Here is a 26,383-nt window from a genome sequence, read left to right as displayed (position 1 = left end):
TCAATTATTTTACTCCCTCGATCTCTTTTATTTATGTTATAGTTTAATAATTCTAATGTAATATATTATGGATTTAAATCAAATGTACTAATAATAATCATTTCACTTATTTATTCGAAAAAACATGTTGTTAGCTAGTAAGAAATGTAATTCCAATTAGCACTTAAGGTTGAACTGTAAGTGTTAATTGTATACTACAAATAAATAAATTAAATTGACCTCGTCCCTAGACCCCCCCCCTTCCCTCCCTCTCTTTATATGGGGTATTAGCGATGTGACAGACAGACAGACGGACGGACGGACAGAATCGCACCATAAGGGTTTCTTTTGTACCTTTTTGGTACGGAATCCTAAAAATGGATGATCTTACACAAATTGACCTAGTTCCTAAGTTTAATAAGGCTTATGAATCTTATGATGTGTCAATATATATAATAGATAGATAGATAATAGATAGATGATATATAGAGTGTAGCAGCAAAAACGTGTTTAAAACGAAACTGAAAAAGTTGCTACTAAATACCTCAACTCAAAACGTGCCTCAACCTAAAAAATAAATAAATAAAATATATAAAAAGATCCCAAGCTTGGGCAACTAGTTTTTTTCAGATAATAAAAACAATACACACCTACATACATACATATAATACTTAGAATAAGTCATAATCATAAATACTTAGATAAATAAATAGTACATAAGATAAGATCGGGTACACAAAAACTGTAAGTGAGTGCAACATTCACCGATAAACGTTATGTTTGGCGAAATATTATGTAAATATATATTGTACCAACTTTTTTTGGATAAATAAATTAAAATTTAAAAAAAAAGATAGTTATAGATAGATATTTAAGTACATGGAAAACATCCTTCTTCTTCTTTCTTCCCTTATCCCACCTATGAGGGGTCGGGTCTCCTTGTCAATTTGCGCCAGAGTGGTCGGTTCTGGGTTGTCTGTTCTTCGATGTTCAGGTTCTTCAGGTCGTTTCTAATATTGGAGCACCACGCGGATTTTGGCCTGCCACTTCCTCTAGGGCGTTCAGGAAGGCTTAGCGCAATGTTTACAATATGGTCATTTCCTCCTCTTCGAGTGTGGCCGTACATGGAAACATCCATAACTTAAAAACAAATATCTGTGTGTACACACAAATGAATGCCCATACAGGGTTTCGAATCCGAGATCTCTTGCTTCGAAGGTCACTGCCATATTGGCTAAGAGGCCGTGACGGTTACGGTATATTTTAATGATTTTTCTACTGGTTTTATGGTTGTTCACAATTATCCGCATGCAACGCGCATGTAACTCCTCTGGAGTTGTAGGCGTACATAGGCTACGGAGACTGCTTACCATCAGGCGGGCCGTATGCTTGTTTGCCACCGACGTAGTATAAAAAAAAATACCCATCAAAAATATTTTCATGTAAAATGTTGCCAAGACGAAACCATAAGGCACTGTTAAAAAACTTCTAACTCTACAAACCCTAACTTCACAAACTCTACACATTAATCAAAATATATTGCTTACCCCCTTAGGGGCTAATAATTTAGTTTTTGAATTTTTTTGTTGTTTGTGTATACTATCCTACATACCAAATTTCAGCTTCCTAGGACTTCAGGAAGTACCTTAAGGGTTTTCATGATCATCAGTGAGTTGAGTGAGTCAGAGACGAAATCGGTTTTTTTTAGATATGAATGAAATCTAAAGTATGACAACTATGCAATTATTTTTTTATGCTTAATAAATTCACTACTGACATTATATCCCTAGAATTTTGTTTATCTAGTATAAACCAGAACCAAGTTATGAGGGTTCAAAAAACGACGCGCTTCGCTTTGCTGGACTTGGCGCGGGCACTGCCGTGCCCCCAGGATTTATTTTACTGACAGTTAAAAAAATCAGAAGAACCCAATAGGTAAATACATCTTTGTCTGGATAAGTACATTTCATTTATTAACATGAGCCAATTTTACGATAAAAGGTTAGGCAGATAAAAAAAGACTTTCGGCGAAGCCTTTACAAAGAGTCCAAGTCACTTACAAAGAGACTTAAGTCTTCTCTAACAATCATCCTAATTTCAATCTTATATGTTTCTCAACAGGGTTGATTTTCGAAGAATAACATTCAGATAGATATGATATTATGGAAATAGTTTCTCACTTGTGGGTTGTCGAGACCTTGAACTTTAGGACAGTATAGATAATTTACATGCTAGAAATGGGTTTTGCAATTTTTATACACTTGAGAGCAATAAAAAAGACACTGTGTATAGAAAATGTAAATTTTCCAGTGTAATAAAAATAAAATAAATAAAGTTTTATTTTACACCCATATCACACTAAAGAGAATTGCTTAAAACTAAAATTTAAAAAAAAAACAAGTAAAATAATAAATTATTACTATTTTTTGTTCCCGTTTTCATGCACTGAGAGCCAGTGCCTGAACATATTACAAGTAATGTTGCGGTACACCGACATGAGGATGGTATTATGCGAGCGGCGCATCCCCTCCCAGAAAGAAGCAATGCGCGCGCGTACCACTGCGAAGAAGTCAGGGATTCTGGCTTCCGCGAACATGGTGGAGGTAATAAAAATCTAAAAGATAATTGCTTAAAATTATGGTACTTATTTTTCTTTCTTAGCCTATTTGAGAGTCCCATAACATTGCCGGGCAAATGCCTCTCCCCTGGTCCTCCATAACTCCCGATTTTATGCTTCCTCCGACCATTTGTAAAAAAAGTTGTCAAAGTCATCTCCTGGGCCTACCCCACCCACGCTCCTCTGCTGGCATTTTTAAAATAAATATTAAATACTTCTGGTTGGCGTAACTGGTGACCGAAGAGCTGGTGGCTTCCTCGCACAACGTATCAGTATTGCGATACAACGAAGAAATGCCGCCAGCATATTGGTACAATGCTTCAATTTAAAGTTCAATTTAATCTATTTTAGATTTAAGCTAGTTACAGTAATCCTTTATACAATATATATATAGTATATATCCATTTTATTGGTAAAAATAAAACGAGAAAGAGTAAAACGAGGTGTGTTTGTTTAGTTATGTTTTATTATAACATAATTTTTTTAATTTCATTTCATTCATTTATTTCAATCAATCAGCACTAATAGCTAACATGCATTAATCACTTTACAAAGATACAATAAAAATACTCGTACAATAATTGGAAAGACGAATTGCAATTAACAAATTATATTGCGATACATCACGTAGGTATCCAAATTCCAATACCTTTTTTCGAAATAAAGAAACATTATTACCCCAACATCTCAAAAAAGAACCAAGATTGGCAGTGTTTCGTGCTAAAGTGAAAGACCTATTATTAAACAAGACTTTGTATAACATTAATGAATTTAATGAAGTGTAAATGTTCCAAATTATGACATGCATGCACTTTACTTTAAAATGCCTGACTAGTCGCTTTTGTTAGTAGTATAGATATTATGTACATGATGTATATTTTAAATGTACCTAAATATTACCATGTGTGATGAATAAACTATTATCTATCTCTCAGAATTCTATTATACACCGTGGGCTGGTAAAACCCGACAGATTTTAACCACGCATTCCTGAGGTCATGAGGAGCAAAAAATGTTATATAAGTTTTGGGAAAATTCGGCAAAAAAAATGTTATCAGTAATAAAATTTTTTTTTTGCTTTTTCGTCATACGACACGTTATTTCTTCTTAAGATGTAAGACACAAAGATGTAAGAACTTAAGGTGACGAAAAATTAATTAGTTACAACGAATAAGTATTTTTTTTTTATTTACACTAAAAATTGTGAGTTTCTTATAAAACTTTTATGTCTACCAATACGAATGTCTAGACCAGTCACATAGTAACAGCGTCGCAGCCAAAAAGGAGTTTTTCACTAAGTTATTACAGAAACATTTTTTTAAAAAAAAATTCATTATCTCTAAAACAAGACCGATTTCAGAAAACTTTCTATGACATTTTAGTCTCTAAATGCGGTCAAGAATACATCTTTGAAATACGTCGGGTTTTATCAGCCCACGGTGTATAAAAAAAAATAACGATTGGTATCATCACTCCACAAAATAGCAGAAACTATCCACAAATAATTCCAATATTCCTCAGACATCGCACCGTGAAATATCAGTTTTGATTAATTCTGTTTAATTAAGTCCAGCGCGCCCGAAGTTAATTGAAATGCGATGCGGTTCTTTCTGCGGTTATTTCTCGCATTTGTGATTCCACAAAAAGCATGTGTGATTTTATAAAAGAATTGTATTTTAAATTCAATGTTGGTAAGGAGTCACATGAACCCACCTTCAAAAAGCCTTTTGAAACATGCTTAAATTAAATGAAACTTGATATACTATTGAAAATGTATGTAACATACAGTTTTTGATATAACTACAAACGTAAACTAGACGTAGGTTTAGTGCTATACATTTTTTTTATGTAGTCTTAGTTACTAGAGGATAATAGATTTCTGTTGTTTTTCGAGCGGCAATGTATTTCGTAGTGGTGGCTAGGATACTTGCGACAGTTGTAACGTCGCGTCATTAAATGCGATGTTTTGAGTTTAAAAAAAAGTAGTGATACATTGCTTACTGAATAATTTTATATGGAAAAAAAGTCGTGCATTTTTAATAAGACCTATGAAAGAGTTTAAAATATGTGGTCATATCAAAAACGCACGCTGTATATCTATGTCTGGTAATATTTTTGGTTTTTACAATTTCTAGCAAAGAAAACTAGTTTGTGGCCTAAATATATGTTACTTGAACGCTGTACCTTACCCTATCTACTACTAAACTAATTAACTAAAATTCAACCAGGATTAAATAAAAATAGGAAAATAAATAAATTTGGCCATGTGATCGTCTAGTGTATTTACGTTGTGAACCTTAGTACCCTTCGTCTTTTATGTGAAAACTGATACGATTTGGATTTTTCAAAACTATCCCTAAATATCCTATGAATTTGTAAATATTCCTACTGTATATTTTTATTAACACTATTGTTAGACAAATAAAAAAAATAGTAAATAATATATATTTTTTAGAATTTATCTCCTACCGGGCCCTACCGTGACCAGTTACCGTGAACAGTAGTAAGCCCTTTTTGTTTGTAATTTAAAAACTTATATTTTCCTTTTAATATATCTCTTCGCTAACCTAGCTAGCTAAAGGAAAATATGTATATGTAACCATTGTAACCATAAGTAAATAGTACGTACAAACATACTTTATCTACTGTCACGCCCGGATGAAGACGGGTCTCTAAGCTAATTAATACCCATTTTATTGTATTTTATTTTTAATAGGTATTCCTAAGCACCATGTAATATTACTCTACCAACGTTTCGTAACCTAATTTCAGACGAGAAGAAACGCCAAGAAACTCATCTGAATGTACTATTAATGTATGGAATACTGAAAACAATCGTCTATTAAATATGACTTTATTTACCCTTTAATTCCCCAGTTATAGAAAAGCTCAATTGTCACTAGTGAACTGCTCCGCCGGTCACTAGCTCCCTATAACAAAATTATTTAGTATGTCCTCAAATAACTTTGTTCCCCTATCTCACCCAATGTAAAAATATATAAACCTTCAATCATATTTAATGTACGAGCCTCAGTAACCCATCCATATGCTACTGAAGATAGATTTTAATTTATTTTGTAATTAATAACAATTAAAACTCTAATGATTTTAGTATTGTATTGTATACAATCAAACTAAATGTGAAAGAAAATAAATAAACCTAACACCCAAATAATGACTCTACCCTAACTCTACCCCAATTCACCTATTCTAATGTGTGTAAAACTAGAGGCGAACCTCTATTTTTACAGGGAGGAGTGTGTGTGAGGGACCCTAATTTAAGCTCTAAACGTTCGGCCGACAAAACCGAGGTATAGCAAACCCTAGTGTCTGTGTGATTGCCTCCCCCCATCTGTGTTAGCCGAAGCCTGGGTACAGATGAATAAGGCGCCCTAACCATGTATATAATGTGTATAAATAAATATATTTAACAAGACAACGCTTCTTCAATTACCAACAGATTTCAATGAGTAAGGATTACTCCTAATGGTCCACACGTGAGACCCTCATATCCCTCTGTCAGACCTTGAAGAGAACGTAAGAGGTATAATCGTCACCTGTGTTGGTAAAAAGGCTGACGCCAGGCCCCTCTCGCGACCTGGACCTAACTCTCTACTGGATTCCCGAGTAAACCTGCTTGTCACCGTTTGGTTAGGTGTACTCGGTAGGTTGACCATGCAACCTGACACTGAACTGGCTCTAAAATACAAAAAATCCACAAAAATAAGTAAGTATTGACACTAAAATAACAATTGAACAGATTGACAAAGAACAGCATAGTAGCTACGCAATGTCAAACATTCAATCGTCAAAATAACAACCTTTGTTTTTACGTCTACGAATAAGCCAGAGAAAGTGACAATCCGACGGTCAAAAATATAATGGCGGTCCTGGCTTAAACTGAGCTATTTATAACTTTCGGCAACCGCTCCAGACGTGTTAGACGCGTCTCTCGTACTTATCGCAGGGTAAAGGCACCAATAGTCAACCCCTCCACGAAATTTCTATATTCAAGAACGTCTCATTTGCCCACTAATTGATCAATAAGAATTATGAATGTATTTACTCATCAATAATTTAATAAAGTTTAATTTTTACAAAGAATAAAACGTAATTTAATTTAGCTTATGGAAATATTTCATTAAATATAATGCAAGGCCCTTCCGCCAGCAATCAGCCTCCCGTCTACCAAGACACAGCCTTTAAGTACCCAGTCTACAGCCATCCCACTCTAACGCCTGGCTATTGGGTTCCGAGTTCCGTGATTTCAGTGTCCAGTAGTCAGCCACAGGATGACTACCGAGTATTTGATGCATTTCAATGAAATAAAGTCATAACAATGTAGATATTTAAAGGTGCTTGATTCAACGACTTACATTGCATTTGAAAATAAAAATAAATCTTGAAACCTATGCTCAGCCTCTATCGGCTGAACTCTGGGTCCACGATCCCCTTAAAATTACTGCCTCAAACCCAGTAATCGGCCAGGGTTTACTTTAATATGGATTTATATTAATTTTGTACTTTTTTCCAGACAAATGAAGTATTAATTACGTGAAGCAGAGCACATGCTTCTAAAAAAATATCACAATTCGGCTGCCGACGTTTGATCAAAATACCATGTGACGCTCCAAAAAAATGGCGCATATGGCATATCCCTTCATGTCAGAAGACAGCACTTCTTTGAAGTAGTGTTGTGGTTTATGCTAAACAATTATTTTAAAAATTAAGTTACTTTTCAATTCATACTTTATTAATCTATAATAACACCTACTTTTGGCACACTGGTGCATGTCTCAGCACTGATGCCTTTACCTTATACGTTTGACTAATTTATTACCCTTTAAACTCGAGTACCAATCTCCTTTTCTGAGTAACGACCCACTACGAAATATGATTTAGTTAAAGTCTTTGTTTGTTGTTTAAAATTTCTCGTGAGAATATTTTGCTTCTATTCCATTTAACTTACGGAATTAATTTATTAGATATATACATACTATTTACTAGTATTTTGATTAATATTGGAACATAATAATTGAGGTTTGTAGTTTATGAAAATGATATGGACCGATTATTTGTGTCAATTATTTTTATATGTTAACTAGATCTGCTAGTGCGTCTAGTTACAATCGCCCCCTCGAGAATTAGCATTGTATTGTTCCACACATACATGTATAATTCTCGAACCCTTATTCCAATAAAACTGAAAATTATATCCTAAATTTGTTGATATTATCCCCTTCCTTCCCCCCTTGCGTAAATGTAAACGTGTGGTGTATGGTGTGTGTTTAAACCAATACTCATTGATTGTGATTGATTCAGTATAAAACTCGGATCTCTGAATTTTAATAATGTATCATGATTATCTTTTCGTCACGATTTTCCTACCAGCGCAGGATATTGGGTCGTGAATCCAATAAGCTCTAGTAGCTCGATCTCATGGTTTCATCCTAGTCTATGGATCTTTCTATCCGGCGACTTAACCACATTGTCCGGTTAATAGATGAACCAACAAAACCTCCCTTCACAAAGTAGGAAAAACATTTGGTATAAGTACTGGGATATTCATTCTCCATTAGTCAAAGCTCAATCCGAATTCTATTACCCAATCATTCCTTCCAATCAAGTTTTCTTGGAGCATGTCTCATACATGAACCAGATATTTGACTTCAGACTGACTTCCATATTAACAGTAAAATGTAAAAAAAAACTTAAATTATACCTTGATAACATCCTGATACTTGTATCAAAACATTATCTTTACAAACATAACATAGATATAAATTAAAAATACTATGTAATGTCTGCAATTAAATACTATTAAAAATAATAAATATTCATCCAGACGAACCATTGAAAAATAATAAAATTTAAAATTATCTATACTACTGTAAACACTTCACCGTTATAACATATGAAAATAAGTCTTACTTGTGAACCGTTTAATACTATTATCTATCTTTCTATTTTATAATTAAATACATATAACCATTTCACACTCAAACCCATATTTGAAATAACTTGATAAAATTCATTTAAAAATAATGCATTTATATCTCTTTAGAATATAAAATTGTGATAATGCATGTTCATTGACATGTCATCATCGTGTTTTGCTGTCAAAGATCTCATTCACTATGAGGTGTGTAATTAGTCATGATCTTAGCTTTTTGTGAAGTGTATAGTCAACAAAAACTACCCTTTGAAAATGGGTCGAATCGTTATACGATTTTAGCCTACTGATAAGAATTTGTTGACTATTTTGTGTATTTCTTTGTAATAAAAATATCAACAAATCCAGGTTGATTGCAATCCGACATTTGTCTAATTGTAAAAATCCATATATACAAAAATATTACAAACTTTCACACACTTCTTGCAAAAACATCAAATGCCCATTAGTCTATTCTTATAATTAAATAGTTAATCATCTTTCATTGGCTTTCATTTCCCAGTTCACTCAATCTATCCCAGACCATTTCTACAGATAGCCAAAGTCACAATATGCAACCAGAGTTAAAATGCATCCAATAAAACTTACTTTAAAAAACAATATTTCAGACAACCCCAAGCTCCCTCCTATATATTGTATAACAATATCAAACGTAATGTGTATTGACAAAACTGTTTATATTTAAGTTGAAGTTGTTTGTTAAGATAACGTTAATACCGTACCGTTTTATTTAAGGTTACATTATTACACCTTATCATGGCAACACTAAAACTCAATATTTTATCATGGCATCCCCGCAATGAAGCGTCCTGGAAGTGACAGAGGGGATGTGTTAAGCTTCTCTCTGATCAAACTGACCGTTGTCACTGGCTCAGTTTTGAATTTCACCCTGTGTCGTGAAGTGAAATGTAATTGTGAAGTGTAATGAATTTTGTTGCTGAAGAAAATAATTGGTAAGTTTTGAATGTTGGCAACACTAAAACTCAATATTTTATCATGGCATCCCCGCAATGAAGCGTCCTGGAAGTGACAGAGGGGATGTGTTAAGCTTCTCTCTGATCAAACTGACCGTTGTCACTGGCTCAGTTTTGAATTTCACCCTGTGTCGTGAAGTGAAATGTAATTGTGAAGTGTAATGAATTTTGTTGCTGAAGAAAATAATTGGTAAGTTTTGAATGTATTACTTTTTTTTTTATATCATATCTAATCTTGTAAATTGGTAATTTTTGTTCATTTATGCTAAATTATTTTTTTCCGCCAATGCTAGCCTAAAATTTTATTTATTTAGTATTATCTTCGAATAATACCATGAATATTATAATTTTATCCTCTCTTGCTTTGCAGTATCAAATAAATATTTAATTAACATATTTTTAATATATACTTATCATATTTTATGATAATGTAACAAGTGTATTTAAATGACTTAATTAACTTTTAAGTAATCAAGAGTAATATTTTATTATTATTTTACTACCTTTTTCTAGACTGTTTAATTTTCTTTTTTCATGTATGCTATAAATACTAGAAATGCCACAAACATTTGATAACTATATGGTATTTGACCTATTCGGCCACTTTTGCTGAATATTCAGTATTCGGCCAATACCACTATTCAAATCATTTTTATCAAATACTTGTGTTATTTGTATTATCTAGGTCAATTGAATAACATTCTATGCTTTACTTGTACTCAAAACCACCATGCATTTTACAGTCCAGGTAGAGAAACCCTCGACGCATCGGCAATTTTTTTTTAGAGACCCGAACATGTGCACTCAACTTGTCCTTAAACTTTTGCGTTTATTGTCTCAATTTTTTTTATCACCGGCCGCATTGTCGGTCACAACATTCTAAGTTTTATTATTTCAACATGTTTTTGTTTTAATATTTCCATTAACTTAAACCCAAGTTAAAAAAAAATCTCAGTAATAAATCAAAGATCATTATTAATATATCGGTAAATGTTTTTTTTTTTCGTACAATGAATTGTATTTAATATTTTATTTCAATTAATTTCTTTTCTGGCAACATCAGTAAATACTGAGTATTTCCCTTGTTTTGTCTATGGCGTCGCTAGAGTATAGCGCTAGTGGCGCCCCCTAGCATAAACCATAGGTCAATTTGTTATACACAAAGCCAAACTCTTTTTGAAGTGCTAGGTTGTGATTGTGACGTGTACATTATTTTTCTTTAAAATGAGACATACTAAGATTGACCTTTTAATTTGTGAGTTCCCAATAATTTGGGATAGTAACGAGTTATATACTATGGAGATAAATTTTTGGCTGAACTTGCTCGCCAGGACTTATTAAAACTGTGCAAAAATGTAAAACCTTTTTTTTTATTTAAATATTTTGACTATGAAAATAAGAAATTTCAAGGATCGTCTTCGCAGATTTAAGGTATAACTACAATTATATGTATGTTTTGTCAATGATTTTATTTTAATAATCTTTTAATTATTATTACAAAACTTTTGTAATGTTAAAAGAAAACATTTCTTATTACAGAAAAATGAAATCGCCAAAAGAAAATGTTTCCGATTTAGTATAAATATAACTGAGTCCTCCCATCACGCAGACATCATTGTTGAAGAACATCAAGACCAAGTTTCAATAAGTTTAATTAATTCATCGATAGTATATGATTAATATTTTTTACTTATAATTCATTCAATTAATCATACTTATTTCTTTTTAATTTTTCAGGCTCTAATGAATGAATCCGGGTTGCTGGATGAGTTGGGTGACCCTGAATCTACCCATTAGGTAAGTAATACACTATTCTCTTTACTCTCTTTTTTTTTTTAGAACATTTTTTTCCTAAAAATGTCAACTAGGTAGGACACGTTCAGTTATTTCAGTATATATTAGTTTACCGTAATGTTAATTTAAACTACATATTTAGTTTATATCTATGCTATAATACTATCCTGTTGTCATTATGTTAGTTCATTATATATAGGTATGATGAAAAAAATTTAACTCATTGGCCTACAATCTATTCTTTTTTCTTCTGAAGTCTGTTTTGTTTGCACTATAGATACTGATAAGAAAGTGTTGTTACGCCTACTTACTTGTTTTAAGTGAACTCTATTGCCTATATAATATGAATGAAATTTGATAACACAAAACAAGACGTATTAAGGAGTACCTGCGACCCTTTTTTTTCCCCCGACCCTTTAAGTGGCCAAACGCGTCTCGCCTTGAGCGTCAGCTATTTTTAACACATGTATTAATTTTACGGTTTTCAAATTTTTGCTTAAATATGATTTCAGATACGTAAGGCGTTTTTGACTAAGCTGATATGTAATTAGTCCTCCTAATTATATGACGACATTTTATAAGTAAGTATACTTTTTCTAACCTAGCAGTTTTTTATTTAATTTTGTTCATTTATTTATTAAATAAAACAAATTTAATGAATTTCATCGCAATAACCAAATATTTACTGTAATTATTTTCAAACTAATTCCGCATAACCAAATTTTTTTGTTCCAAAAGTGATATTCTCGTATATATAATTAAAATGGTATTGATAATTTTAGTTTCTTTATGATATATTGAAATCTTAATCTACGAATATAAATACAAAACGCCTTAGTTCTCTGTTTAAACTGGATACTTCCCAATTTTCAGATGTTCCAAGTAACGAGATATCGAGTGCCACAGAATGCTGTCCTGTTATTTTATTTTGAGGTAATTAAATTGCTTACTTGATATTAACATAACTTTTTTTTCCCAGATAATATTATGTAATATGATACTATGTATGATTAATATATATTTTTAAAATCATTTTATGAACTAAAAATCATTACTGCTAGTCTTAGTCTCTCTTTAGTTTAAATATATAAATTGTTAATTGAAACTATATATATAATTTTTTTTTTTTCGAAAATTCCACTACCGCTATTTGTGCCTTCGGGTAACATAAAGTAGCCCAACTCTTTAATATACAAGCTTATAGGGTAATATATGTATTTTTTTATGATTAAAACACTCCATTTTTATGAACAATACACAAATCAAGTTCATTCATTTTATTTCCTACTCTATGTATAATTGAATGAAGCGACTTGTATATGTGAATAGTGTTACTTCCACACATACAGACTACTATTATGCCGGATGTGGATTGAAGACTCTATTCTAACCTACCTATTAAATTTACATTTCAAAAAAAAACTAAACCCTAATTTGTCGTTTGTTATTTATTTTTATAAGTAATTATTAAAAGTCTCTATAACAATATTACTTTTGTAAACATTTTTGGTAACACTTAATAATAATAAAAATATTAATAATTTCAGCTAAACTACCACATTCAGCATCTCTACACTCGACCCGCGACCCCAAGAACCAGTGTTCTTCTACTCTAGACTTGGTAAGTACAAAAATATTACTTTTATTTTCAAGGATACAAAAATATGACTTAATATCTAATACACTTATCATTTAAATATTTATTCTATTTTATAACTATTATTTGATTCTAACAATTATTTTTCTAGTCCAATCTTTTTATATTAAACCACAACAATACGAAGTATATATGTTTTTATTTATAATCATTAATTTCAGTCAAACATTACGTTCGCCGGATCAGCTATTTTTACTCAATGCCTTTGCCTTTATAATATCTTGACAAATGAATTGCATTATATTTCCCTCTGAATAAATTCGTGTATGGATCAACTAGAATATATACGTTTGGATAGGGAATTGCTGCAATTACATAAGGACCTTCATAAATTGATTCGAACTTTTTTGTAATCTTTTGCTGAGCATTTGATTTATTTAACTTTTTTTATTTTAACCCAATCCCCTATTTGAAATTGAATCAGTCTAAAACTTTGATTAAACTTGGGACGTTCAATATTTGCGTTTTTAATATTGTATATAATAGTCTTCTTCTCTCCAGCAGATAGTTCGTTTTCACTGCCTGAAACTATTTCAGTACACTGTGTATCTTCTAATGGTTGTTGTGATGTTGTATCTGCTGTTTCTATAGCTTCCACTTGTACAGGACTAATTGCCGTTGCAAGCTCGTTCCGTAACTGACTAAGCCCCTCTGTCATTTTCTGTTCAGTCTGTTTCAGCAAGTGATAGAACAATCCACGTCTTACATCCGATTTCTTTTTTATAATTCCACGAGCTACTCGTGCTTTTTGATTAATACGTTTAGTAATGCTTTTCTCTCGACAGATGGCGTAGCTTGTTGTATGCTTTGACGCGTAGATTTTGAATTAGCTGCGGCCGTTCGCTTCCTTGTGGTCCTCTCCATTTTATTTATTTTTAATAATTTTATTCACTTTATAACACTGATTTAACACTTATTTCACTTATATAAACACTTATTAAACACACTTATTTAACACTTTTTTCACTTATATAAACACTTATTAAACACACTTATTTTATACATGAATTTTTAATTTTTTTAAACTAAAAACATAATTTAGTCACTTTTTAACACTCTCACTGGATTTCTACACTGTGTTGGTAAAAAAACGTATATGTATACATCCGTACATATACATATATGCACATTTGTTTAATGAAAACGAAACTATCGCCCGCTATCTTTTTTTTGGACTCGCATAACGCATTTTACTTTTAGCTAATTTTAATTGACTATTAATATTAATGTATTTTTGTGTTTGTTTCAGGTAATATTAGTCCCTACATTGCAAGTTACATCGATAGAGTGAAGCCAAGAGGAGAAAAAATTATATTGATAAATATTATAATATATAGATATAATTTAAAAATTTCCAAGAAAAATCCAAATCATATTGTTCACATTCCAGTTTTCTTACGGCAGCAAAAATGTAGCCGACGAGGCTACTCTATGTAATAAACTATTTATATATATAATCCTGGTCACGGCACCAAAAATGTACCTTACCCTATCTACTACTAAACTAATTAACTAAAATTCAACCAGGATTAAATAAAAATAGGAAAATAAATAAATTTGGCCATGTGATCGTCTAGTGTATTTACGTTGTGAACCTTAGTACCCTTCGTCTTTTATGTGAAAACTGATACGATTTGGATTTTTCAAAACTATCCCTAAATATCCTATGAATTTGTAAATATTCCTACTGTATATTTTTATTAACACTATTGTTAGACAAATAAAAAAAATAGTAAATAATATATATTTTTTAGAATTTATCTCCTACCGGGCCCTACCGTGACCAGTTACCGTGAACAGTAGTAAGCCCTTTTTGTTTGTAATTTAAAAACTTATATTTTCCTTTTAATATATCTCTTCGCTAACCTAGCTAGCTAAAGGAAAATATGTATATGTAACCATTGTAACCATAAGTAAATAGTACGTACAAACATACTTTATCTACTGTCACGCCCGGATGAAGACGGGTCTCTAAGCTAATTAATACCCATTTTATTGTATTTTATTTTTAATAGGTATTCCTAAGCACCATGTAATATTACTCTACCAACGTTTCGTAACCTAATTTCAGACGAGAAGAAACGCCAAGAAACTCATCTGAATGTACTATTAATGTATGGAATACTGAAAACAATCGTCTATTAAATATGACTTTATTTACCCTTTAATTCCCCAGTTATAGAAAAGCTCAATTGTCACTAGTGAACTGCTCCGCCGGTCACTAGCTCCCTATAACAAAATTATTTAGTATGTCCTCAAATAACTTTGTTCCCCTATCTCACCCAATGTAAAAATATATAAACCTTCAATCATATTTAATGTACGAGCCTCAGTAACCCATCCATATGCTACTGAAGATAGATTTTAATTTATTTTGTAATTAATAACAATTAAAACTCTAATGATTTTAGTATTGTATTGTATACAATCAAACTAAATGTGAAAGAAAATAAATAAACCTAACACCCAAATAATGACTCTACCCTAACTCTACCCCAATTCACCTATTCTAATGTGTGTAAAACTAGAGGCGAACCTCTATTTTTACAGGGAGGAGTGTGTGTGAGGGACCCTAATTTAAGCTCTAAACGTTCGGCCGACAAAACCGAGGTATAGCAAACCCTAGTGTCTGTGTGATTGCCTCCCCCCATCTGTGTTAGCCGAAGCCTGGGTACAGATGAATAAGGCGCCCTAACCATGTATATAATGTGTATAAATAAATATATTTAACAAGACAACGCTTCTTCAATTACCAACAGATTTCAATGAGTAAGGATTACTCCTAATGGTCCACACGTGAGACCCTCATATCCCTCTGTCAGACCTTGAAGAGAACGTAAGAGGTATAATCGTCACCTGTGTTGGTAAAAAGGCTGACGCCAGGCCCCTCTCGCGACCTGGACCTAACTCTCTACTGGATTCCCGAGTAAACCTGCTTGTCACCGTTTGGTTAGGTGTACTCGGTAGGTTGACCATGCAACCTGACACTGAACTGGCTCTAAAATACAAAAAATCCACAAAAATAAGTAAGTATTGACACTAAAATAACAATTGAACAGATTGACAAAGAACAGCATAGTAGCTACGCAATGTCAAACATTCAATCGTCAAAATAACAACCTTTGTTTTTACGTCTACGAATAAGCCAGAGAAAGTGACAATCCGACGGTCAAAAATATAATGGCGGTCCTGGCTTAAACTGAGCTATTTATAACTTTCGGCAACCGCTCCAGACGTGTTAGACGCGTCTCTCGTACTTATCGCAGGGTAAAGGCACCAATAGTCAACCCCTCCACGAAATTTCTATATTCAAGAACGTCTCATTTGCCCACTAATTGATCAATAAGAATTATGAATGTATTTACTCATCAATAATTTAATAAAGTTTAATTTTTACAAAGAATAAAACGTAATTTAATTTAGCTTATGGAAATATTTCATTAAATATAATGCAAGGCCCTTCCGCCAGCAATCAGCCTCCCGTCTACCAAGACACAGCCTTTAAGTACCCAGTCTACAGCCATCCCACTCTAACGCCTGGCTATTGGGTTCCGAGTTCCGTGATTTCAGTGTCCAGTAGTCAGCCACAGGATGACTACTGAGTATTCGATGTATTACAATGAAATAAAGTCATAATAATGTAGATATTTAAAGGTGCTTGATTTAACGACTTACATTGCATTTGAAAATAAAAATAAATCTTGAAACCTATGCTCAGCCTCTATCGGCTGAACTCTGGGTCCACGATCCCCTTAAAATTACTGCCTCAAACCCAGTAATCGGCCAGGGTTTACTTTAATATGGATTTATATTAATTTTGTACTTTTTCCAGACAAATGAAGTATTAATTACGTGAAGCAGAGCACATGCTTCTAAAAAAATATCACAATTCGGCTGCCGACGTTTGATCAAAATACCATGTGACGCTCCAAAAAAATGGCGCATATGGCATATCCCTTCATGTCAGAAGACAGCACTTCTTTGAAGTAGTGTTGTGGTTTATGCTAAACAATTATTTTAAAAATTAAGTTACTTTTCAATTCATACTTTATTAATCTATAATAACACCTACTTTTGGCACACTGGTGCATGTCTCAGCACTGATGACTTTACCTTATACGTTTGACTAATTTATTACCCTTTAAACTCGAGTACCAATCTCCTTTTCTGAGTAACGACCCACTACGAAATATGATTTAGTTAAAGTCTTTGTTTGTTGTTTAAAATTTCTCGTGAGAATATTTTGCTTCTATTCCATTTAACTTACGGAATTAATTTATTAGATATATACATACTATTTACTAGTATTTTGATTAATATTGGAACATAATAATTGAGGTTTGTAGTTTATGAAAATGATATGGACCGATTATTTGTGTCAATTATTTTTATATGTTAACTAGATCTGCTAGTGCGTCTAGTTACAACGCTCAATGTAATTTCCAATGACTTTCAAAATAAAATAAATAAATAATTATTAGAGGACTATTCTTACACGGATTGACTAAGTCCCACAGTAAGCTCAAGAAGGCTTGCGTTGTGGGTACTCAGACAGCGATATATATAAAATATAAATACTTAAATACATAGTAAACACCCATGACTCAGGAACAAATATTAGTGCTCATCACACAAATAAATGCCCTTACCGGGATTTGAACCCATGACCACCGGCTTCATAGGCAGAGTCACTACCCACTAGGCCAGACCGGTCATCACCAAAATTTGGTCAAAAACATCAAAATGTCGCCATCGTCAAAAAATTTGCTTGCTTACGTTTTTACCCCAATCCTCATCTCTGTCAAACCGTAAAGCGGGCTGTCACAGCGCCGTAATATCTGTCATAACGGACTCCATGTTGACGAGGGATTGACGTGGGTTGGTTAATTAAAAATATTTGCAGTTTAATTACTGAAATGTGGGATTTTATGTGATCATAATGGTTTTAGTTGTGTTTTATTAATATACTCATAATCAATAATAAGTTTTTGGCAAAAAAATTATTTTTGGTACAAGCTGTTATCGCTGACTGTACATTTCTTTCCACAAGCAACTAACAATCATCGAGACAATTCTAAAAACCCCAAACACAATTAGGTTACGTTGTTTTATCACAGAGTTCCCATGGCCACCTTCTGTCTCCATCATCAGATCATCTCGAGGGTACCACAATATTGCATTGTCACCCGACTTACATATGTATGCAAATTTTCAGCTTCATCGGAATCCGGTCAAATTTAATTTGCAAGATTTGATTACAGACCGACACACAGACAACGGGAAAGGTGAAACTAAATAAAAGCTTGTAACAAGTAACCGTCAAAAATATTTTTGACACACACTTTTATTGCCGACTGCTGCACTTTCTCTTTTTTGTATGTATATCAAGTACTTCTAGAGACCTTTCAAATGAGCCTAAATTCAATGTGTTTACGTTTTCCTATCGAAGAGTTCCTTTTGCTACCTTCCAACTGCATCATCAGATCAGCTCCATGTTAGCAAACTATTGCATTGTCATCGGAAATACAGAAGTACACCAAATTTCAGCTCAAACAGACACCAGGAAGTGGTTCAAATTTAAGATACAAGATTTGAAGCACATACTTATATATATGTAGATTTATACAAAGAAGATACGCGGTGAAGCTAAATAAAAGTGTGTAAAAAGTGTGTAATAATAATAAAAGTTTGTAAAAAACATATAAACCTACAACACCTCTAAGTTGAATAAGGAATAGGAAACGTTCCATTTCATTTGTCACCACTGACAGACGTCAGTGATATTAACGGCGCGTTAAAATTATCTGTCAGCGTCAACCGCTGTCATAACAGACGCAGCCTCAATAGAACAGCTGAATCAGTAGTAATATTATCATCAAATAGTTCGACGATATGATCGCCCGTTAACTTGAACATGTCATAAACTAACTAAACTAACTGCTTTGGCTCAGCGATCCAAAAAGAATCTTGGCCTCCGAAACGAGAGAACGCCACTTGTCCCGATCCATCGCGGTTTCCAGCCATGAATTGGCATTCAGCCGACGCAGGTCCGCCTCCACGACATCACACCAGTGGTACCTGGGGCGCCCGATCGGTCGACGGCCGGCTGGTCGCCTCAAGTACGCTTCCTTGACTCATGCTTGATGCATTGCTTGATGTCATGCTCGCTTAAAAGTCTTTGCTTACGGTGGCATCATTGATCGGGTCGCCACTTTCCCGAATGAAGGTTGAGGGAGGCGATGGGTGAGATACGCGTCATACTCGTGAACGGGTGCTGTTTGTAGATACTGGTCTGTTTAAGCTAACACAGTTATTATATATAATAACTTTATTTTTGAGTATAATTACAATGAGACACCTCATTCGGTTCTAGTATATTTCTTTTATCTTAATGAATGTTTTATTTAAACAGTATTTTGGCTCTTGGAGACTCTATACATCTCTAAGGATAATTTGATAAACTATATAATCTATAGTTCTGACACTTAGAGACATTTACACCTCTGAATAATTTTTCGAGTAGATATTCTTTTGTATCTGCTTCTGTTATTTTTTTGTTTTATTTTTTTTGTAATTTGACATTAAGATACTTTATATATCTCTAAGTAATAATAATACTTTAGTTTGAATTGATATTTTCAGTTAATTGTATTTTACAATTGTTGATGTGCTTGTTTTTGCTTGTATGTAAATTCCATGTTGACGTGTAAAAGTGCCCTTGTGGCCTATTTGCTGAATAAATTTTGAAGTTGAAGTTGAATATGGTAGGCATATTAAGATTGACTTGACTCTTAATGACTCTATACATCTCTAAGGATAATTTGATTAAAATCATTTAGTTCTGACATTTAGAGATATGTACACCTCTATATAATTTTTGAATTTATTTTTGTATTTGTTTGTTTTTTATTATTATTATTTCAGTTTTTTGTAATTCGACATTTAGAGACTTTATACATCTCTAAGTAATAATAATATTTTACTTACTTTTTCTTTAAACAATAATACTTTATATTGCATTAATATTTTCAACGAATTGTATTTAATTATTGTTGATATTGTGCTTGTTTTTGCTTGTATGTAAATTCCATGTTGACGTGTAAAAGTGCCCTTTGGCCTATTTGCTGAATAAATAATTTGAAGTTGAAGTAAGAACACATTATTAATTATTAGTTGAGGTCTATTACTCAAGTATTCAGATATCGTTAAAAACTGCCCGATGCCAAAACCCTAGTAACCTTACCCATTAGAACAAACTATTTAAATTAAAATACTTATAAAAAGAACCTACAAGATCGTGTTCTACGCACTTTTGTTTAGCTTAATTGCCTAAAAGTATTTGTATTTGCTAAAATATTGTTAAGCTGAAATTTTGTGTACTACCGTACGATGACAATGCAATAATATGTAAAATAGGTACGGACAGAAGGACGGACGGACATGACAAAACTACAACGGTTCCATTTTTGCCATTTTGGCTACGGAACCTTAAAAATGGAACTCCTTGATAGAAAAACAGAAGCACATCTAGTTTAGGTTCATTAAAAAGATCTCAAGAAGTTGATAGACCTCCAGAAGAAAAGTAAAATCAGTAATAATAGGAATAATTTTTTTTTTTTACAATAACTTGTTTTGATTTTGAACAAAATGATACTTCAAAATTATATCATAACGTAATTTCCTAGTAAGCTATCTGTTTTCCTCGTTGTCATGACACCTCAGATCGGCGTAGGACTGACAAGCCTGTCAGGAGGCTCTTTATTATTGTTTTGGGGTTCATTTCGGGTTCAAACGGAGATATTTTAACGCCGCGGGCAAAGTTGTATAACAATTTAAGATGAGTAGGTAATTAAACATTTAAAACATGACTTGGTTCAAAGGAAGCTTGTGTTTTGAAGTAATGTGTTAAAGGAATATTATCTATAAAACTACCGTGAGACTCGAACATATAAAAAATATCGGAATATTGCGAATCGGACTCGCTCACCGAGAGTTCCGTACTTTTTGTATTTGTTGTTATAGCGGCAACAAAAATACATCATCTGTGAAAATTTCAACTGTCTTAAAATAATTTTCAAGTGTAAAAAAATAATGTTTTACTTCGAATAAGCCTCTAAGAGATGTTTCGTGGGTAAAACTCAGGAATTAACTTTTTTATTTTTTCTTTTTAAAATTTTAATCTGAGCAAGGAACTTAGTAAAACAAATGCGAAACCTATTTACATTCGTAGCCAGCACCGTAGACGTGCTGCACCACGTAGCCAATAGAATTAAATTAATATGCAGTGTTATGTAAGTTTTGATCACGTTTTGGACGCATATGAAGTTGGGAATTTAATTAAGAATTTTGACTCAAATTTTCTTTTTGAGGCGTTCTTTGAGAATTGTTTTTAGAAAAGTATGTGAAATGGGTTCTGTGTATAATGATTGTTAGTAGTTTTGACTGAAAACCAATGTGAAAATAGGAAATAGGTATTGTTAGAAATTTTAAAATCAGTATTGTAGAAGCGCTGCTGGCCTAGCCGTAAGAGCGTGCGACTTGGAATCCGGAGGTCGCGGGTTCAAACACTGGATCGTACCAATGACTTTTTCGGAACTTATGTAGGTACGAAATATCATTTGATATTTACCAGTCGCTTTTCGGTGACGGAAAATATTGTGTGGAAACCGGACTTTACCCTCTGGGTTGGAAGGTCAGATGGCAGTCGATTTCGTACAAACGAATGCCTACGCCAATTCTTGGGATTAGTTGCCAAGCGGACTCCAGGCTCCCATGATCCGTGGCAAAATGCGAGGAAGATGATGAAGTATTATTGATACAAAAATTGACAAAAAGAAAGAAAAATTTAATCTTGAGCGTTAAGAGAGTTTCAAGGCACGAGGGTTAAAAAAAATTGCCACCGAGTAAAACACAACATTTTTCACCAGACCAACACAAGGAAAATACTAACTGTAGAGTATCAAACAAACTTAACTAAAATCAATTTAAAATTAATGTTATTAAATATGTATCATTCAAAATCATCATTTAAAGGTCAAATTTACCTGGCTGGTACACTAGAAAACAATAAAAAAATTGCATTTGATTACTTTTCCCCACATGTGGATAAAATGCAACTTTCTCATCAGTTTTTGAACAAACAAGAGAGCCTTTACCAGTCGGTGTGGTGAAAAATAACTTGAAAGTCTTAACAAAATAAAAAAATAATTATTAACGTACTTATACAATATCGCACCGTTTCGTTACCGTCTCATTACGGCAGGACTGACAGACAAACAAATATTTATTGCCAACGAGCTTCACTGTACACCTCCATTTCTCTTGATATTGGTATAGTCGCCGAGAAAAGTTGTTTGAATATATTTGGCATTTATAAGCATCTTCCTGAAATGACCATGCGAAAAAGTCAAGTTTAGATTTCATTGATGAATTGCGAGGATTAAATCCCGAATGTTTGGGAATATGCAGTTGTTATTCGCAAAACATTTGCTTCAATTGATGCGAATGTTGGTGGGAATGTTTAAAATGATGCGAATATTCGCATATACGAATGCGAATATTCCTAACAATTCTAATTGTAACAAATGCTGCGATGGTGGGATGTAAATATAATCATGTAGCATGAATATAGTAACGTGTCATCCAAGATGACGTGCAGATTTGTCAATTCTAACCTTTGATAACATGACAATACGAGTCAAGCCACCCGTAGTCGTGAATGATACGATCTATAATAATTTTAATTTATTTATTTAAACAGACAACAATGGTCCATAATGGTTAGTAAAATTTAAGAAATACTACAGAAATAAAGTCGATTCCACGAATAACCAGTTCACCAACCTTTTTTGGACCCAAAATTTTTTGGACCCGGGTACGTCCTTAAACTACGTCCACAAGAGAGGTATGGGCATTGTGAATGTCATCTCGCTCTGTGTGGTAGGGCACAGCACAGCGGATGTCATTCCAGATCTAGAGCAGAGCCCAACTGGGGAAGTACCTCCACCTTACAGAAAATCGCAGCCAAATAACACTAGACCCTACTCATAGTGTTGTGTTCCTGCCGGTGAGTAAGGTTGCCAGAGCTCAACGAGGGGCGGGAGGGGGTTAGGGTCGGCAACGCGCATGTAACTCCTCTGGAGTTGCAGGCGTACATAGGCTACGGATACTGCTTACCATCAGGCGGGCCGTATGCTTGTTTGCCACCGACGTAGTATAAAAAAAAACAAACAATGTATTTTATAATGTTTCTGTTTTTGCTTGTATATAAATTATTCCATGTTGAAGTGCCCTTGTGGCCTATTTGCTGAATAAATGTTAAAGTTGAAGTTAAATACTTTCATGAGTTTAATAAGATAAATCAATATACCAGACGCCAAAATTTACAATGCGTCGTCAGTACTTCTGTATGCAACTGTACCAATTGTTCGAGTCAGTCGGAGCCAATGCGCTGTGCTTAACATTATTACTTGATTGCAACTGAATTAAGAGCAGAATTAATTGAGCTTCATAAGATTTATACTGACAACTGGCTGACCTATTGGCTGGAGAGCTACTCTATCTTTCGACACGATTCGAAGAATGAGATACGACAAAGTTCTGGTTTAGATAAGTTCTCATTTAGATATCGTTTGTATGTATATAATTGACAGAAGCAGCTCGATTCGGGCAACCAGTGTCACTTTGACGTTAGAAATATCGTAGATATTTCTTATTGGGATCACAGCGGAATCGAAATAAACGTCAATTTGGACATTTTGTTTGGATATCGATATTTTAAAGATCTTTCCGAAATCTTAAACGTATCTTAATCATTCTTCGAATCGGGCCGTTTGACACAAATAAATATACAAGGTGTAACAAGAATAGTGGTTCTCCGTTTAAAGCCATATTCAGTATCGTGTTTAAATTAGGAATATATGGAACATTTTTTTTTTTTAATTTCCTTTGTAAGGAGGGTTGGCGGAGGATTTTTTTTTTTCTGCTTTTCCCTAATCGAAACACGATACTGAACATACACTTAAACGGTCCAGCACTTTTTCTTACTTACAACCTACAGTGAAATCTGAATAATTGAAATGTCAAGTAAGTACCGCCAATTATGTGTCAATGAACCAGGTTACCTTTTGTTGCCTATTATTAGATTTCCTCTTTTTCCAGGTCCCAATTAAACCTTTTGTTGCCTATTATTAGATTTCCCCTTTTTCCAGGTCCCAATTAACCAGGTTTCAATACTATAGGAATACTCATAGTGTTGTGTTCCTGCCGGTGAGTAAGGTTGCCAGAGCTCAACGAGGGGGGGGGCGGGGTTAGGGTCGGCAACGCGCATGTAACTCCTCTGGAGTTGCAGGCGTACATAGGCTGCGGACACTGCTTACCATCAGACGGGCCGTATGCTTGTTTGCCACCGACGTAGAATAAATAAAAATAAAAATAATTTCATCATAATATCAGCGGAGCAAAAAAATTTATCGACACAGGCCAATTCGAACGTACACTGACATCAGAATGATATTTGAATCATGTTATTTAGTTACCGTGTGCCTCGCTCGCGCCAATACATGTCCGGACAAGTACGAGTGAAATGAAAACTGAATGAAATCAGTTACGGCCCGATTCGAAGAATAATTAAGATCTTTAAGAGATCATAACAAAACGACATGTCAAAATTGACGTTCATTTCGATTCCGCTGTGATCTCAATAAGATCTATCTACGATATTTGTAACGTTAAAGTGACACTGGTTGCCCGAATCGAGCTGCTTCTGTCAATTATACGACATACAAACGATATCTAAATGAGAACTTATCTAAACCAGAACTTATCGTTATCGTATGAATGAATGAATGAATGAATGAATGAATGTTTATTCCACCGATCCTTGTTTTGCCATGATTGGCGTACAAATATTGTTTTTATACTTACTAAATAAATTAACTATATCATTCTAGACGTATATCATTCTTCGAACCGACCGTTAGATGTCATTCTAATATCAGTTTACGTTTGAATTGGCCTGTGAGTCAGAATTCGTGATCATCAACAATAATGTTCACAACAATAGAACCCAAGTAAGATAAATAACACAATTTACTAGAGTGTAATTTTAAGCACGCATAATGTTATACATGAACGTTTTACTCGTATAATTACTTAAAGAACAACCCACGCAAAACAACCAAACGGCGAGGCCTATTCTGTGTAACTAATTTGATATAATCTTAGAATAGAGACCCACAACATGTTCCCTCTCTTGCCCTTAATGGAGTACCTCTTAGCAGAGTTCAACAGTTCAAGTACCTCGAACATGTGTTAACCGAGGACCTGAAAGATAACGCAGATATGGAGCGGGAGCGTAGGTCGTTGGCGGCACGAGCGAACATGATCGCCCACAGATTTGCACGTTGTTCAACTATAGTAAAAAGAACCCTTTTTAAGGCGTACTGTACTTCCTTCTACACTAGCAATCTGTGGGCTCATTTTACTCAAAAGTCGTTTAACTCCCTACGCGTCCAATATAATAACGCGTTCAGGGTGATGTTGCGGCTACCGCGCCACTGTAGTGCATCGAGCATGGACACGGAAGCGCGCACCGATTGCTTCTACGCCACTCTGCGCAAGCGGTGTGCGGCGATGCTCAGCAGAGTGCGCGCCAGCCGCAACAGCGTCCTAGCAATGATCGCAGACCGGCTGGACTGCCCCTATTTGAATCACTGTATAAGTTTTCACGTAGGTACGGGTGCCAGTAATTGATTAGTACTGACGGATTTTATGTAATTTAATGTATTTTAATATTTAATTTATAACAAACTTTAATTTAATTTTTATTGTAATGTCTATTTTAATCCTATGTTAATATAATTTGTATTGTGTGGACCATTGTCGTCTATAAATAAATAAGTTGATTGATTGATTGATAGAATAGATTTTTATTCGTAAATACACCAACAGTCAAAAGACAGACATAGTGAGAATAAAGTGTAAAATTAGAGCTGGCGTAACTTTATTTGACATTCATTTGCGCATTGCAATAAAAGCTTGAAAAATAAAAGTTATTTCGCTCGCACTGAAGTGTCTGTGCGAGTGAGATGATTATATAACTCAAGGTCATATAAAAAGGAGATGAAAACCATATCAAATTTATACATCAGAACCAGCCTTTGCATAAATTATCTAAAGTTTCGGCAGACTAAATACTGTTAGAACAGAATATGATTATCTTCAAAACATAGCCTACTAATTTAAATATCTAAGATAATGAACACAAAAAGTTTAATTAATTTTCAAATCTAGAGTATTGAATAAATAGGGCTTCTAAGGATTTTATTTCTGAGCAAAATTTATTGAGCTGACTGTGAGATTAAATATACAATGTGTTTGTACACGTATAGTGGTACGATGAATTTTAT

The 26,383-nt window shown here is 33.6% G+C and overlaps 1 protein-coding gene and 1 long non-coding RNA gene across 18 annotated transcripts in view; both read left to right on the top strand.

The window, feature by feature from the left end:
• Positions 1-26,383, top strand: part of LOC133531155 (hemicentin-2) — a 782,365-nt gene that overhangs the window by 569,674 nt on the left and 186,308 nt on the right. The window lies entirely within an intron of this gene.
• LOC133531003 (uncharacterized) lies at positions 9,523-14,750 on the top strand. Its single transcript, XR_009801427.1, has 6 exons — positions 9,523-9,713; positions 11,261-11,320; positions 11,830-11,898; positions 12,191-12,250; positions 12,865-12,938; positions 14,224-14,750. It is a non-coding gene; the product is annotated as an uncharacterized LOC133531003 (long non-coding RNA).

Source organism: Cydia pomonella, chromosome 24, assembly GCF_033807575.1.
Source record: "Cydia pomonella isolate Wapato2018A chromosome 24, ilCydPomo1, whole genome shotgun sequence".
Classification (NCBI taxonomy): domain Eukaryota; kingdom Metazoa; phylum Arthropoda; class Insecta; order Lepidoptera; family Tortricidae; genus Cydia; species Cydia pomonella.
Note: the sequence above shows the minus strand (reverse complement) of the source record. Positions and strands in the feature narration are given on the sequence as shown.